Source organism: Balaenoptera physalus, assembly GCF_965194825.1.
Source record: "Balaenoptera physalus genome assembly, chromosome: 14".
In the NCBI taxonomy this organism is placed as follows: domain Eukaryota; kingdom Metazoa; phylum Chordata; class Mammalia; order Artiodactyla; family Balaenopteridae; genus Balaenoptera; species Balaenoptera physalus.
The window spans coordinates 64,222,531-64,239,585 of NC_138893.1; the positions used below are offsets into that span (position 1 = coordinate 64,222,531).

Below are 17,055 nucleotides of genomic sequence, written 5' to 3' on the forward strand. Positions count from 1 at the left end.
GAATCCTTAGAGGTGCCGTGGTCTGTCGTGATGGCTGTGGAGTATGAGTACGTGAATTGGGTCACTCTCAAGAAATCAGATAGAACAATTGGTTCTTTGGAATTTGACAAATACTGCCCTCTAAAATTTATAGTGTCTAATAATTTCAGTGTCACTATAGGGTACTTGAACCATGTTTCTGTCATTGCTGACTAGAGAACTTTCTTTAAAACCAGCCTAGTTTATCTGTTAATAAGAATTTCTATGCCTGATGTATTTTTACTGACAGAGATCGCCTACATTTTTCATATCATGCATCATATGTTGTCTTTTTTTAATACTTAAGAGTGGAATGGCTTGGTTATATGGTAAGTATATAAAACTACCAAACTTTTTTTCCAAAATGGCTGCACTTTTTATTCCTACCAGAAGTATATGAGAGTTTCCTTTCCTCCACATCTGTACCAGCACCTAGTATGGTTAGTCATTTTAGCCACTCTAATAGGTGCGTAGTGTTAGATCATTGTAGTTTTAGTTGGCATTTCCCTAATGACTATGTTGAACATCATTTCATGTACTTATTTGCTATTCGTAAGTCTTCTTGGGTGAACTATCTGTTCACATCTTTTATTCATTTTTTAATTGGGTTGTTTGTTTTCTTATTGCCTTTTAAGAGTTCTGTCTATAATCTAGATACAAGTTCTTTATCAGATATATCATTTCCAAAATTTTTTTATGGCCAGGAGTTTGTATTTTCAGTCTCTCAGTATTGTCTTTCATAAAGGAGAAGTTCTTAAAGTCCAATATGCCAAGTTCTTTCTTTTATGTATTGTGTATTTAGCGTCATCTTTAAGAAATGTTTGCCAAACCCAAGGTAAAAATATTTTCCCCTATGTTTTTCTCTAGAAGTTTTGTAGTTGAGAGACTGAATATACAAATGGACACTGGACAGACCATATATATCAATAAAAACAGAACTCTGACCCACAACCTTGAAGCAACCAGCTAGGGAAGCCAAACCACAACCCCTGCAGCAACTGGCCAAAAGTGGTCGGGACTTAGTAATTGCCAGCTTCTGTAATGTTTGCCCCCACTTCCAACTCAGGACCAACCAGAGAAAGCCAAATGCTTCACAGACCAATCACATAGGATGCCCCATTTCTACTTAGCTTGCCTCCAGCTTCCCATGCCAACAACCTCAAATCAGAGCATACCTGATCTTCCCCTTTTTTTTTTTCACTATAAAGCTTTCCCACTCTCCTGCCTGCCTTTGAGTCTCTGTCAAAAGCATGTGGTGATAACTGACTCCCTTGTTATAGTGAGTTCTGAGTAAATAACCTCATTTGGGTGATCTTAATTTTTACAGTTTTCCTGGCGGTTCCACCAGCATAGTATCTGCATTGGTTTCGCTGTGGACCCCAGCCTTTTGCCAGGTGTGGTACCCACAGAGCCTCCTTGTGCCTTCCTGCTAGTGGCTTGTTAAGTCTGTGCCAACATGGTAAGTCAGTACTGGCTTTGAACTCTTCTTTCTTTTGTGTTGAGTTCCTTTATCAGTCAACTGCTATTGATTTGTAGTTTGGCACCTGGGTTTTGCTACTGGTTTCAATTGTTTGGCAGCCTTGGTGGAATGAGGTGGAATTGGTGGAATTCATTCCTTCTTGCTTTCCTTGGTGCTAGTTTTGTGTTGTGCTATTTAAAAATGTTTGTCATAAGAAGAATAATCACAAGGTAGAACACAGGTACAGACCACACAAACCTGTTCAAGCTGGCTTCACAAACCCAGTTCGATGTTAGATGTTCTTCCTGATTCTGTGTCCATTTGGAGAAGTTTTGCTGAGCCAGATAAAGTTCTCCTTCCATCTGGTGTTTTGGTCCTGAGATCTTGGCTTTGATCCAGAGAGAGTGTTCCCTTTGGTTTTCTGCCCTGCTGGGGCATGCAGATTATCACATCTGTGTTCAGAGATGGCCAACCATAAGACTGGGGACCTGAGACTCAAGGTGTACAAGCATTATATTCCTGCCAACGGTTGCCGGTTCTCATGGGATCATTGAAGACTAAATGTTCTCCTCTTCCAGGAAAAACTACTGCTTCTTATATGTACAATACTAATTCTTGCACTTCTCTTTCTAAATGGCATAACTTCACTGAGGATGATTAGGACCTTCAGTGGCAGCTCTGGGGAACATTTGACTTGAACACAATTGTTGATTTGAGAAGCGCCTTAGAAAAGTAAAGAATAAGATTTCTCAGGACCAGTGGGCAGCAGTTTTGATTGGTATGCATATGTGACTGAGCATGTGGGCTTCTTGCCTGTTGTGTAATGACTATACCAAATATCAAGGCAACAGCCTTTTGCAGCGAGAAAAAAGCTTTAATATTATTGCAAGGCGGCCAAGCAAAGGAGACAGGAAGCAGTGCTCAAATCTGTCTCCCTAATTGGTTCTTTGAGTGGGATATTTATTGTATAAGTAGGGAGTAGGAGGGGGAGGAGGCTAGGAAATGGTTTGTGGAAAATAATGGTAAGTTTCAAGAGTTTTCTGCACAGGTATGACTGTTCTTCATGCCTCTTCATGGCTCGCACGTGCAAATTTGGGGGGTGAGGTTCAGTGTGTTACATGTGGTGGATTTTCTGCTGTGAATCTAAAGTTCATTATTAGTCATTCTAGTTCCTCAAGGTGCCTTCGAGATGTTCAGCAGAAGGGGCTGTCAGCAAGTTGTTTTCATGTGTGCTGTTTTTCTGGTACTCTGCAAAACAAGCCTCGGGGGTCTTGGTGAATAATTTTGTTTCTATTTTGTTTCTGTCTTATGGCCTGGAGTGTATAAGGTACAAGGTATGGTTTCACAGAGGCCTCCAAATGAAATTCTTAATCAAAAATTCCTTCACTAGGATTCTTTGCCCCAAACTAATGAGCAGTTAGCAAACTAGACTCTTTTCCTAGCAAACCCACCCCCTCCTTGTCCTTCAGCTGCCTCTCTGTACCCAGCATTCACTTTTCCCCCTTATCTTTCTGGTCTCTCTCTTGCACCTCAGTCAACTTCTCCTTGTCCAGAACTCCTACCTGTAACCAGAGATCTCCAAAAACCCCAAAATGCCAGTTGCTTATGAAGATCCATCCCTCCCATGAGCCAGGTGCGCAGGCAACTACAGAATTTAAACCTTGGACTGGAGCTGAATTAAGAGTTATATTTAAAGATTTCTCTAAATCCATTAAATACCAGCAGATATTCATAGAAGAATTTAGAATTCTTTTGGGTACATATGGCTCAAGGTTACCTAACCTATATCAATGTATACACTTGTTGGTTGGAAACTCAAATGCTAAATCTGAATGGCAGAAGCTGATTGGACTGACTCAGAAGGGAACCCACAATAAACCTGAGGGTCCTCTTTACACAAAAAACCTAAGGGTCCAAAGAAACAGGTTCAAAAAAGTAGGTAAGGTTTCTCAAAAGCCAAACTGAAAACATTTCCAATAAAAATCAATTGGACCGTAATTCAATCATGCAAACAGAAAAGATGAACTCGCAGGAGATATTTCAGGACTAGAAAAAATACCTTCCAATGACATCTAGGAGTTAACAAAGGTGTTGATTTAACAGCAGCCTTTCATCTCATTTTGTCAAGGAATTAAACCTGAAATTGGTTAATTAATTAATTAATTAACTTATGGCTGTGTTGGGTCTTCGTTTCTGTGTGAGGGCTTTCTCTAGTTGTGGCAAGTGGGGGCCACTCTTCATCGCGGTGCGCGGGCCTCTCACTATCGCGGCCTCTCTTGTTGCGGAGCACAGGCTCCAGATGTGCAAGCTCAGTAATTGTGGCTCATGGACCCAGCTGCTCCGCGGCATGTGGGATCTTCCCAGACCAGGGCTCGAACCCGTGTCGCCTGCATTGGCAGGCAGATTCTCAACCACTGCACCACCAGGGAAGCCCCAACATTTTCTTTTATTAAGGTATAATTGACATAACCTCAAATTAGTTCAGGTGTACAACATAATGATTCAATATTTGTATACACAGTACAGATGATCCCAACTTATGATGGTTCATCTTACAATTTTTCAAATTATGATGGTGTGAAAGCTATACACATTCAATAGAAACTGTACTTCAGATTTTGAATATTTATCTTTTCCCTGGCTATCCATAGATGTTACAGTACTGTCTTGTGATGATGGGCAACAGCAGTGGCAACAAGCTACAGCTCCCAGTCAGACACACGATCTCAAGGGTAAACCACTGATACATTTACAACCATTCTTTACTCATACAGCCATTCTGTTTTTCACTTTCAGTACAGTATTCAATAAATTATTATAAAATAGGCACTTTATTATAAATAGACTTTGTGTTAGATTATTTTGCCCAATTGTTGGCTAATGTAAATATTCTGAGCATGTTTAAGAGAGGCTAGGCTAAGGTATAATGCTCAGCAGGTTAGGTGTATTAAATGCACTTTTGACTTAGGATATTTTCAACTTACAAGGGGTTTATCAGTTTGTAACCCCATCTTAAGTCAAGGAAGATCTGTATTGCAAAATGACCACCACAATAAGTCCAGTTAACATCTGTCACCATACATAGCTATAATTTTTTTTCTTGTGATAAAAACTTTCCAGTCTACTCTCCTAGCTGCTTTTAAATATGGAATACTGTATTATTAACTATAGTCACCACGTTACACATTATATACCTATGACTTTCATTTTATAACTGGAAATTTGTACCTTTTGACCCCTTTCACCCTTTTTGCCCCCACCCCAATCCCCTGCGCCAGTCAATCATCAATCTTTTCTGTTCTCTCTGTTCATGAGCTTGGGTTTTGTTTTGTTTTGTTTTGTTTTTGATTCCACATATAAGTGAGATCATAAGGTATTTATCTTTTCCTTTCTGACTTATTTCATTTAACATAATGCCCTCAAGGTTTTCCACATTGTTGCAGATGGCAAGATTTCATTCTTTTTTATGGTTGAATAATGTTCTGTTGTATGTATGCGCCACATTTTCTTTATTCATCTGTCAATGGGCATTTAGGTTGTTTCTATGTCTTGGCTATTATAAATAATGTTGCAATGAACATAGGGGTGCATATATCTTTTTTACAGTTTTTGTGTTGTCTTATAGTATAAATTTTCATATGAACTCCTTGCATCAAGTGGCTGTGTCTTATTAAATATTTTTGTAACATGCACCGACCTCCAATGTACACACCAAATGCATATAGCTTAGGATTTGGCACGTAGTTAGTACAATATTAATATATAGGTTGTTTAATTTTAGAAAGTGATATTTCATAGGGAGAAGATAACATAGGGTGTTCTTCAAGGTCAGAATATTACTCTAGTGAAAAGCCTTGGAGTAACTTGATCAATGCCTTTACATTTCCCTCAGTTTTGAAGATGATCACATGACAGAGTAATGCCCACAACAACAAGCAAAAAACAAAACAAAAACTTTTGTCCCTATTGTGGATGAAATTTTGTGCTAAGAACTTTGCAACTATTATACACTCTAATATTTATAGGAATCCTATAGGATTATACAATAGGATTAAGCAATCCTATAGGATTGTATCTATTCTATAGGATAATCCGATAGGATAGATATATTTGTTATCACTCTCATTTTACATTTAAGGAAAGTGAAGTTTATGGAGTTTACTTAATATACTTAAATCACGTAGCTGGTAAGTGATGAAAGTAGAATCTGAGTCTATAAAATCTAAGTTCAGGGTCTGGATTCATAATCACTGTGTAATATTGCCTTTTAATCTTCTCTCATCCTCTTGAAGGCAAAATTGCAATCTCAAGATCTAGGAAGTGAACCACCACATTTTCAGCCAGAATTTATTATACTCTGAAAAGGATAACATTATCTAGACAATACCAATAAAAGCAAAGGCCAAAGCCTTATTTCTTTTTAATAAACTCTTGATTATCGATCAGTCTACCATCAACAGTATCAAGTCTATTTCTCTTCCGTGCCTGGACTAGGGCAAAGCCAATTTAGAAATGGTCAAATGAAAAGGAAATCAAAGCAGTTTCACAGTTCTCTAAATATTTATGTGTATTGTCAAATATAGGTAATTCTAACATTAGTGCTATTGTGCCAGTCATTATTCTTAGTATATAATCAAACAATATTATAATACCTCTTTCATAGATTAATAAACCTAGACCTGGAAATATTAAGTAGTTTCTCAAGGTTGTACAACTAGTCAATGAGACTTCTGATAATCAATCTTATTTATGATTTTATTCATTAATTCAATAAGTATTTATTGTACACCTCCCAAATATCATGTTAATAAAACTGACAAAAATCCCTGTCCTTACAGAGCTTATATTGTATTGGAGATATGTAATATATATATGTATAAGTTAATTATATTGTCTGTCCAATAGCAATATATTCTGTAAAAAAAACATGTAAAGTAGGAAATGAGAGTAGGGATAGTTTGAAGGAAGGTGAAGTGGAGGTGGCTAGGTTACAATTTTAAATAAACTGGTCAGGAAAATACTAAGATTGCATTTGAGGATAGAGTTGAAGGAGGTGAGAGAGTGAGGCATGTACCTATGATAGTTAATTTTATGCATCAGCCTGGCTAGGGTATGGTGCCCATTTGTTTGGTCAAGCACCAGTCTAGATGTTGCTGTGAAGATATTTTTTAAAATGTGATTAACATTTAAATCAGTAGACTTTGAGCAAAGTAGACTACTCTCTGTGAGGTGGGTGGGCTTTACTCAATCAGCTGAAATCTTTAAGAGAAAAGACTGGTATCCTCTGAAGAAGAAGGACTTCTGCCTCCAGACTGCAACACAGAAATTTTACCTGAGTTTCCATCTTTCAAGTTGTCAGGCAAGGCTTCCCTGTGAAGTATAATCTGAGCTCATTTCTGAAGGATGAATACAGCTAAACCACATAAAGAGTGTTGAAAGCAGGGGGTGAAGGATGTAGATGAGACTCTGAAAGAAAGCATACTCCAGGTAAAGGAACTGCATGTGCGAAAACCATTGGCAAGAGGAAGTATAGCTTGAGAAACAGAATGGAGGCATGAATGGCTGAAGCCAGAGGAGCAGTATGGTGTGAGGTGAGATCAGTGAGGGTGTGTGGAGCCAGACAGGCAGGCTTACCACCTTTACTGCTACTTACTTACCCTTGTATAGCATACTGACATTTTCAAAGCACATGCACATTTATTTTCTCATTTTATTCTCATACCACCCATGGAATACAGATAGCTTAGTGTACAGTTGAGAGAGAGTGTCAGAGTCAAGTTAATGTCCAAGGTCCCACAACTGTTAACTGACCAGGGTTCTTGGCCTTCCCCAATCATTAGAAATTGATTGGAGGCCAGACAAGAAATTCAGGCAAGGCTTTACTGGGGCCCCTGCTGCAGCAGGGGAGAGTGAAAACAAACAATAGGTCCCCTTGCTTGCTCACTCCCCGAAGGGGAGCAAGCTTGTTCCTTATATGGGGTGAGGGTAGGTAGGGGTGTGTCCAGGGGTCAGGCTGGAGGGGTGGCTTAGGTGTTTTGCCCACCCCTTTGGTGGTGTTTTGTGCAAAGGGCATGCTCAGTACCCTGCCTTTGCTCCCAACACCCTGTTTTTGCTCCAGGCTATTCAAAAGTGACAGTCGGGTTTTTTGGTCTCTGTACATTTTGGGTCCAGAATTTGCCCCAACTGCGCATGCACGGAGTTATTTTTAGTCCCTTACAGTTTCTTTATATTTTGTTGGTCGAGGAGAGGTGTGTCTAGGTGCAAGCATTGCAGCACTGCAGCAAAGGGTCCCAGTTCCCAGCCTGTCTCACAATCAATTAATGTTGGTTCTGGAAACCAAATATTATGAATTCCAATGCTGGATAATTTCTCCCAGGTCATGCTTAACATTTAATGTTACATTCAGATCTCTTTCTTCTTTCTCAATTTTTGACAATGATACTTATGCATCCAAAAACACATAGAAATGTATAAAATTGGTTTAGTTTTATAGTCTTAGAATTTTCAACCCTGTTTTTTTCGTCTGGTGTTTTTGGTTTAATATTAAATGATTATTAATAAAAATTACAACACTTTTTTCATTCATATGTTCAAAATAAAAATCGTATAGTCAGATTTTTTCAGCTATTTTTTAAAAATTGCTATGTTGTGTTTAATACAATTGTGAGATTCAAGAACTTTGATTATTATACTCTGTAACTCTGAATCTTTCCTTTTATAATGATTTATGTAAATATTTCATTGAGATTGCCTTCAAATTATACTATAAATTGTAAAAATATGAAAAGTTTTCAAAAACTAAGAAATATGTACGGACATTCTATCAAAGGATTTAACAAGACTAACTTGTGCTGGTTCAGTATTCTCCTTTTGCAAATTTTCCCCAAATCTAATCAGTAATCATGGATGTTTACATAACACAGGTACATATTTAGCTCAATTGAATTCATATTCCTCTTAAACATAGAATCGCCAGGGTAAAATAAAGCAATAATACCATGACTAATTATACCATGGATGAATTGTAAATGCATATTGAAGCTGGTCTGAAGAGGCTGCATACTTCATAATGAAAATTTTATGACATTTTCGAAATGGCAAAACTATAACAATGTGCCTCAGGAGTTGCAGGGGCGAGGAAGAGGGTTGAATAGGTGAAGCGCAGGGGATGTTTCAGGGCAATAAAACCAATCTGTTTGCTACTGTAATGGTGGATAAATGTCCCTATGCATTTTTAAAACCTGTAGAAATTTACAACACAATGTGTGAACCTTAGGGTATATACATTTTAAAAATCATTTCAGAGGTTGGAGTTTCTCAGGAAAGAACGCAGAAGTGATAACACAATCAAACTATATTAAAAATATTTGAAGCAGTCTCACTGAAGGGGGTGGGGGGAAATGGTATGACTAAGTAACTTTGGAAATAAGTGCTGTCTGTAAGACTAAAGGCAAAAGAAACTATACAGACATTCTACTATAGTTGATAAAGTTGTTTTCCATGGGAGAACAGCTTCACAATTTTGATAGCATTATATATGTATGCTGTAATTGAACAATTAAAGAAATTAATAACAAATTGTGAAAGCCAGGTTTCTCATTATTGGAATGTTAGTTTATAGGTAAGCATGGGTGGAGGTTAGAATGATCCATGTGATAATTGCTTAGAGTTGGAGACCCCAGTATATAGTCATATTTAGCTTACTTATAAATACAGATGATTTTATAAAGACATATTTATATATGTGTATGTATAAATGGGAATATATGCAATATACCTGTGTATATTTCCTTGCTCTATCAGCTGAGAACCTTAGAATCAATGATACCTCAGTAACAATGAGCACACTTAGTGCCCAAATCTTGATTTTTAATATAATTCTTCAAAAAAGGGAACTAGGGGTCCTTGGAGGAATAACTGATTCTAAGAATGGGACAGGAAATATTCAAAATAAATTTGCAATAAGGAAGTGCTCAAGAAAAAAGTCCACAATGGTGGGGTATGTCAAAGAAACACAGCAGCCAAATGAAAGAGTACCCTGAAACAACCTGAATGACAAAATGCATAATTGCAGTATTGAATTATAAGTGAAAGTATAAAATAAATATCCGTTAGTCCATGCTGATAAAAATAAATGATTGAACAAATAAATGGGAAGAATAGACAAATCTCTGCAGAAGAAGTAATACTTCCCCTCCTTAAGTGTGGGTTGCATGCAGTGACTACCTTCCAAAGTGTACAGCATGGAAAAAGATATAAAAAAAGTGTAACTTTTCAGAGGAGAAACCTGACAAACTACCTCTGCCAGGTGATCAAGATCAATATCAGCAGTAGTGTCATGTTGATATTACGTACCTTTTACATGATGTGATGAAATTGGTAATTCACCTCTGTTCTTCCTCTTGAAAACCCATAACCCATCCTATCATGAGAAAATCAACAGACAAATATAATGTGAAGAACATTCTACAAAATATATGACCAGTACTCCTCAAAACTATCAAGGTCATCAAAGATAGGAAAAATCTAAGAAAATGTCACAGCCAAGGGGGGATAAAGGACACGTGATGGCTAGATGTAATGTGGTATGTTGGAGAGGATACTGGGGAATAAAAGGGAAAATAAGTAAAAAATAAGGAAATCTGAATAAAGTATGGACTTTAGTTAATAATAGTGTATCAATATTATTTCATTAATTGTCATAAAAGTACCATACTAATGTAAGATGTTAATAACAGGGGAAAATGAGTATGGGGTATATGGGAATTCTCTGTACTATCTATGTAATTTTTTGTAAATCTAAAACTGTTCTAAAATAAACATTTTACCTAAAAATATGAGCTAGAATCTGAAGAAAGAAAAGGATGCAGAAGATCCCAGGTAAATTTTTCCGGGCAGAAAACAGCAAGAGCCAAGTAACTAAGAAAGGAATAAGTTTAGCAAATTCAGCAATAGGAATAAAATCACTTTGCTTAGAAGTGTAGAGGTAATATAACTATCCCTGGAGGTGTGAATCACATGATTATAAGGAACGTGGAATGTTTAACCAAATCATTATAGCCTTGCACAGTGTTGTCATTTCTTGAACATGTATCATGGGGTTCTTTCTCATAACAATAGAAATCTAAATTCTCCAGTTGATTAGACTATAAGTTAATAGTATCCAAAAGTTTGAAGCCTCCATAGCTATATGTGTCATGCCAGCATGAAGCTTAATGCTTCAAAAATATGATTGCTCACTTGGATAGCATTCCTTGATGGCATAATTCAAATTTCAGTAATTGGACAAGTTAATTGAGGAATAACCCAGACTTAACTCTTTAAAAAATTAATTTGGCAGTCAATTTGATACAGCAAAGTAAATCCTAAAAGAAATGGAAGAGTGTCTGATAGGACTATAAAAATGCTGACAAATTGGATTATGGAGCAGCTTTGCAGTTTCCTGTTATTTGGCAAGAAAAATCCAGCAGACCATTTTTATGCCTGGGTCTTATAATAGATGTATAAAAGAACATGGGTTAAAAATCAGAAAACTACATAAATGTTTGATTTAATTCATTATAAATAATATTCATTTTCTGAGAAATATTAAAATTCTTATGTAATTTTTAACATGTCTAGTTGGTGCCTTTGGGAAATGTGTCACAAATAGAAATTAATATTATTCTGAACAACTTTTAGTTTAATTTCATGTAACTCTGTTCCAGAGTTGACATAACTTGACTTGGACTACAGACCATGTTTGATTTAACACATCTTGTGTTTTTCCTTATAGATGTTTGTAAGTTATTATATTTGAAAACATGTGCTAAGTTGCAAATTCCTAAAGGGCAGAGGACATATAGAGGCTGGGAATAAGTAAATTTGACAGACTTGCAGAGCCGATAGAATTTCTGCTGAATATTTATTGGGTACATCAGTTTTATTAAGTCACTGGAATAAAATACATTGTGTTTTCCTTTATGATTTTATGCATTTGGTGAGATTATATATTCATTTATATTTTTATCTAGTATTTTTAGTATGTCACATATTATGCTTACGTTTATATTGCTATAGGAAGTAATATTGGAATTAAAAGTTCTTTTTTCCTAAATTATCATTCAGGTGCCCCATCATCATTTACTGAGTAATACAGTATGTTAAGAATAATATGAAATGCTCCCTTTATTATATACTCAATGCCCTCCCCTCCCCTTGTTTCTCATCCATCCAAGTACCACTTTGGCAAAGACTTTAAACTTCAGTCAGTTATTGTAACAATCTTATAAAGTGATTTAGTATTCTTATATTTTTCTTACAGATGATGGAACTGAAGTGTATAAATGATAAATGACTCATATACCTAGAAGGTAAGAAAAAAGACTAATACCTGTTGAATATGTAAAATATATAAATTCTTCAGTAGTCTTAGAAAGTTTTATTGGTAATTTTTTATCCATTTATTTTAGTTATTTATATAACCACTTATTACCACCAGAAACCATTCTAAGCAACTTATACATATTCATTTACAGCAACTTTCTAAGATCTATATTAATATCATCTTCATTTACTCTGAGGAAGCTGAGGCATAGAGAAGTAAGATAACTTCCCTAAGGACATAAGTTCAGACCTGGTGAGGCCAACTGTAGCTTGTGCTCTTAACAGTTGTGCTGTGTTGCCTTTGTTTCTTAGATCTGTCCAAATAATTGAGGAAATATATGTATCTAAAGTTGAAGAAGTAAGACAGTTCTCACTTGTAGTGCAAAGTAGTGATACTGTGGATAAGTATAGCCAGATAAGAATATGCAAAATAATTAACTAGAGTCATTGGTATTAATTTCAAACAGAGGCATATTCCTATATGCCAGCAATAACTAGTCATAAAAATGAAATGAATAGAAGCCTAATAGGGAATTTAAAAATATCATATGATAGCCCAATACATTTTTCACTTTATTTTTGAGGTTTGTGGCAGAATTTTATAGAATAAATATTTCCAGAATATCCAGTGTTGTAAGAGGAGCTAGAGTGGGACTAACGCATGGTGCAGTCAAACATATGTAGGGATCAAAAATGCTTAACACTGAAGGCAATGATTGAGCTGATTCATAAATTAATAGTAGGAGTTTACAAGGTAGAAAAGGTGAGGGAAAGAACCCAGACAAAGGAGAAAGCATAAAGCATGGAAACATGCTGTTTTCAGTTCAAAGATAATTACATGCTAAATTAAATTTTCACTTTCTCTTCCCTTCTCCCAAGTCTTAATTAGATCAACCTGCATGGTTTGATATGGAAAGATCCGCAAGAAAAAAAGACAAATTGTACATAGGATATTCTCCTGTTCGGGAAATCTCTTTGGATTAAAGTGATTTACCCACTAATTTAGCTATATAAAGCCAGTTTCCTTTGCTGGAGTGCATTCAGTTGTCTCCTGAAGGCTCTACACTGTCCACGAGGTCTTTTGTTTTTCTGTTTTGAGATGTGTGTTTCAACATCTACCAGCCCCCTTCCATATAACGAAGAAAACACAAAGGTCAGTGCTCCTGGATAGCCTGTATTTCTTTAAAAGTACGGCTGCTCCAAGGGCACTGAAGAGAGCACTATTGTCAAGGAATGACAGCAACATATAAATAATTAAAATAGTGATTTTACATATATTGTCTGGAGGAAACTGATCCTCCAGCCTCATTTCTCTCCCATGCTGAAGCTGGATTATGTTTTCCAGTCTCCTATATGTAAACTGTAGACATTTGACTTCCTCTTTTTTGCTATGTAAAATGGAGAGACAAAATTCAGGGCTGTGTTGTGAGTCATGAATTGAGGATGATGGAATCATGGGGTGGAATGACACTGGGTCCCTAATCTGAATCTGGAGGAGAACTGTCCCCACCATTCAGGTACACCTTTTTAAGTTTTAGGGAGTGAAAAATAAATTTTTATTTTGTTAAATCACTTGTCTCTTAGGGCAACCAAAGTTACCTTCAGGAACAGACTGACTCATACCTTTCCTTTCATTATTTAGACATGGTTCCTTTATTATTTGAAAGTATTTGTACTTCAAATCCATAGTTTAGATTTAAAGTATATATCTAATAGGTCTTACATCTGGATTTTCTTAGGGACAGTTTTTACTGACTTTTTTTATTCTATAAGTTTGAATCATATGTTTCTGTTTCTTTGCATCTTATAATATTTTGGTGAAAACTAGAAAATTTAATAAGTTGTGGGTCAACTCAGAAAGTCAGTAATCCACTCAAAGTTTGCTGTTGTTTTCTGGTTTGATGTTGTTTGTTTAATTTTCTGAATAAATTTTGTAAAGTGTGTATTCTTTGTGTGCAACCACTGAAATCTCTGACCAGTTTGCATAATCATAAGGAATGTATGGACATATTTTCTTAATTAATTTGAATCAGTAAGTCTCCCAGCCTTTGCTATGGGGCTCTGTGTATATGTTGGGGCATATTTTCAGCATTCTAGTAGGTAGCTTACAACTCTGTGCCTTCACTTTCTGCTTGTGCAGATCCTTCAGGACCATTAGAAGTGAGAGATGATGGCCTTTTAGGTCTTTCCTCAGCATGCATATATTTATGCTCATTGTTTACTCTTTTTGATCCATAAGAATATGTCAGAGTTCTTTAAAGCCCCTTATGGACCTCACATTTCCCCATTTTTCCTTTTAATTTTCTTGGTCAGACATTTGTTAGCCCCATCTGATATCACTGTCTAAAGAAGTTGCAATGTTAAATAATTGCCACTAATTGCTTATAACAAATGCTCTGAGCTAGACTATTTGCAGAGAGTGAGCTCTGATTCAGTTCAAGTAAAAATAATCCTGAGAATGAAACTTTTCAGATAACTTCTAGACATATAAAACAGCAAGAATTCCCTGGGAACTGGGCTTCTGTTGTTATTTTATATCATTTTCTTCCCCCTCCAGTGTTTATAAGAGGACTCAATTCATACCTTGGATAGTTTTAAGTCTGTTCACTTTTAAAGCTACCACAGGTTTGGGGAAAGGGAGAAAGTAATGTCTAGTTAAAATGCCATAAGTTTGACTATTCTTAATGAAATCTCACTCTTTTTTTCTTCAATAAATTTTGCTTTAATTGTTGTAAACCTCTAGTTAATTTCAAGAGTTATAAACAAGTTGTTTTGGATATTTTTTTCTAATGTTTTGCTTTTATAGAGGAATGTTTTTTCAGGAGTACTTATTCCACCATTCCAGAAGTGCTTCTCTCCCAAAATACATTTTAAATATTTGGTTCATCTAAGTTTTAAGAAGGGTATTTACTGGGACACTGGCTAATAGCCACTTGAAAAGAATTTTATTTGATTACACTGTGGTACCAATTGATGTCTTGAGGTGTCGTGGTTGAGCTGCCCTAGATGAGCTTCTGGTTAGTTGTCAGATCTGTGGTACTTGAATTGCCAAATCTCTATTTGTACTAGAAGATGAGAATACTATTTTACTTATTTACAAGATATATTTAAAATGCTAATTTATTTAGTTCCAAAGTCTTTAATCCTAGCTCTTAATATGAATAATAAATAAATAAATCCATTTAAAATAAGCAAATATACATCACTCTTCACAGTTTTTGCACTGAGTTAGCTTGTGAATCATTAAATGAAAATGATAGATTTTTTAAAAGTGTGACTAACTTTAATAATTAGATTTAATCCCTCTGTTTATCTTCACTTGACAAATAGTAAAAATTCAAACCACTATGTGAAATAACCATCACTGTATGACTGAAATAAATAACAGTCACAGCACTGTAGAGTTATGAAATCTATAAAGCTCTTGGGAATGTGTGGTGAGAAGTGATAGTCCTTGGTATGTGAACGGATTCTTTATGAAATTCCTCAAAATATCTTTAGAAAGCAAGACCTCAGTATAGCTCATCACTTTGAAGAGGGTCTTATTTTAAATAATGACCTAGGATGTACTTGTTTTTCACTCTCTGTTAGAACATTTGTTTGTTTATTGATTTATTTTTTAATTTTTATTGGAGTATAGTTGCTTTACAATGTTGTTAGAACATTTGTTTATTTATTATGCAACTCAAGAAAACGTTTATCTCTGGGGAATAATAGAAACACAGCCAATAGGCTATATTTTATTCATGAACATATCAGTACAGCAATCTCCAGGGTATTTGGAAAATTTGATATGATACCGGTAATAATCCATAGCATTTCAGTCACCAAATGAAAGGATTATTTCTGCATACTGATTGAGAAGTGATCTATAATAAAACTTTTTCAGCATTTGAGTTTCGCAGTAATGGCACATGAACACTAGATTATTAAATCACATTGGAGTCTCTTTTCCTCTTCCTATAGATGAGGTTACTTCTTCAGAAATGACCTGTTTCCTTTAATAGCCTCTTCTAGCTGTGCGAACTTGGATAACTTACAGAATCATAGAATCTCAAGGATAAAAGGAATTTTAAAGGTTACATTGTCCAGTTATTCACAGAATTCATAGATCTTTTCTTTATTCAGCACTCCCACAGAGTAGTCATTCTGCTTCAGTTTAAATATTTTCAGGGAACAGGGAACTCAGTACAACCCAATGAACTCAAACTGGTTTCACACAACCCTGAGTTTTAAGAATTCTTTGTTCACTTTGTTCGTTTGAATCAGCTTCCTCACGTTGAAAATGGAGATAACAATAGCTGTCTATTTCACAGAATTATTGCAAGGATAAAATATATAATGCGTGTAGAAAATAAAATGTACATAGTGAAGCTGGGGTATACCTGTATTCCCATTCAATGCAGTAAACTGTATGATTATTCATAAATATTTGCTTCTATTCTCTGGGGAAAAATTATACTTCACTGCCCATTGATATTAAACTCAGCCAGGTGATTTGCTTAGGCCTATGAAATAAGAATCTAAGTAACATGTACCACTTTTGAGAGCCCAGGACATGGTCTCATGTTCCCCTTTCTCTTCTGTACCAGTGACCAGTAGACACTCAGAGTCTGCTTTGACTGAATGGATCCAGGAATGAAGATAATATAGAGCAGTGCTCTAGTAGGCCCCAAATGGTCACACAATTCACTGAGAATTTTCTTGGTTGTAGCCAAACATAACCTTGCCTATCTTCTTTGATGCAGACTTTCTCCTTTCTGTAAAGGCTTGCTTTTCAGGTTATATTCTTGCATACTTCTTACTATTATGAGAAGACCCTTTTTCTCCTGCTGGCCTCATATGAACTTGAATATGAAGCAGACAGGAAAGTGTACATTTTTGGGCTGTACACATAAGATTTCAATGACGTTACTAATTCAAATAGGTATTTATTGGATACTTTGAGACCCTTTTCTCTATGTAATGATCTTTTATGACATTATTTTCATGAAAATTTATTTGGACTTCTAATCCTTTTTCTCTCACAGAAGAGGGACAAATAAAGCAAACCTTCATGTTTGTGTGAGAAATATCATAATAATATATGGTCCCAGGTTGAGGGAGCAGAACTTAGCACAGTGAAGTTAAATAAATCCATATAATAAATTAAAGACATTTTTAAAGTATAGATTCTTCTAAAATTATAAGAATATTTAAAATTCACTACACTT

The 17,055-nt window shown here is 35.7% G+C and overlaps 1 long non-coding RNA gene and 1 pseudogene across 2 annotated transcripts in view; both read left to right on the top strand.

Moving 5' to 3' along the window:
* LOC309642428 overlaps positions 1-17,055 on the top strand; it is a 577,545-nt gene that overhangs the window by 128,752 nt on the left and 431,738 nt on the right. The window lies entirely within an intron of this gene.
* Positions 31-17,055, top strand: part of LOC309642893 (polypeptide N-acetylgalactosaminyltransferase 1 pseudogene) — a 55,607-nt pseudogene continuing 38,582 nt past the window's right edge. The window contains exons 1-2 of the transcript in view: positions 31-161; positions 1,346-1,412. The product of the transcript in view is annotated as a polypeptide N-acetylgalactosaminyltransferase 1 pseudogene (transcript). The remainder of the gene's footprint in view (positions 162-1,345; positions 1,413-17,055) is intronic.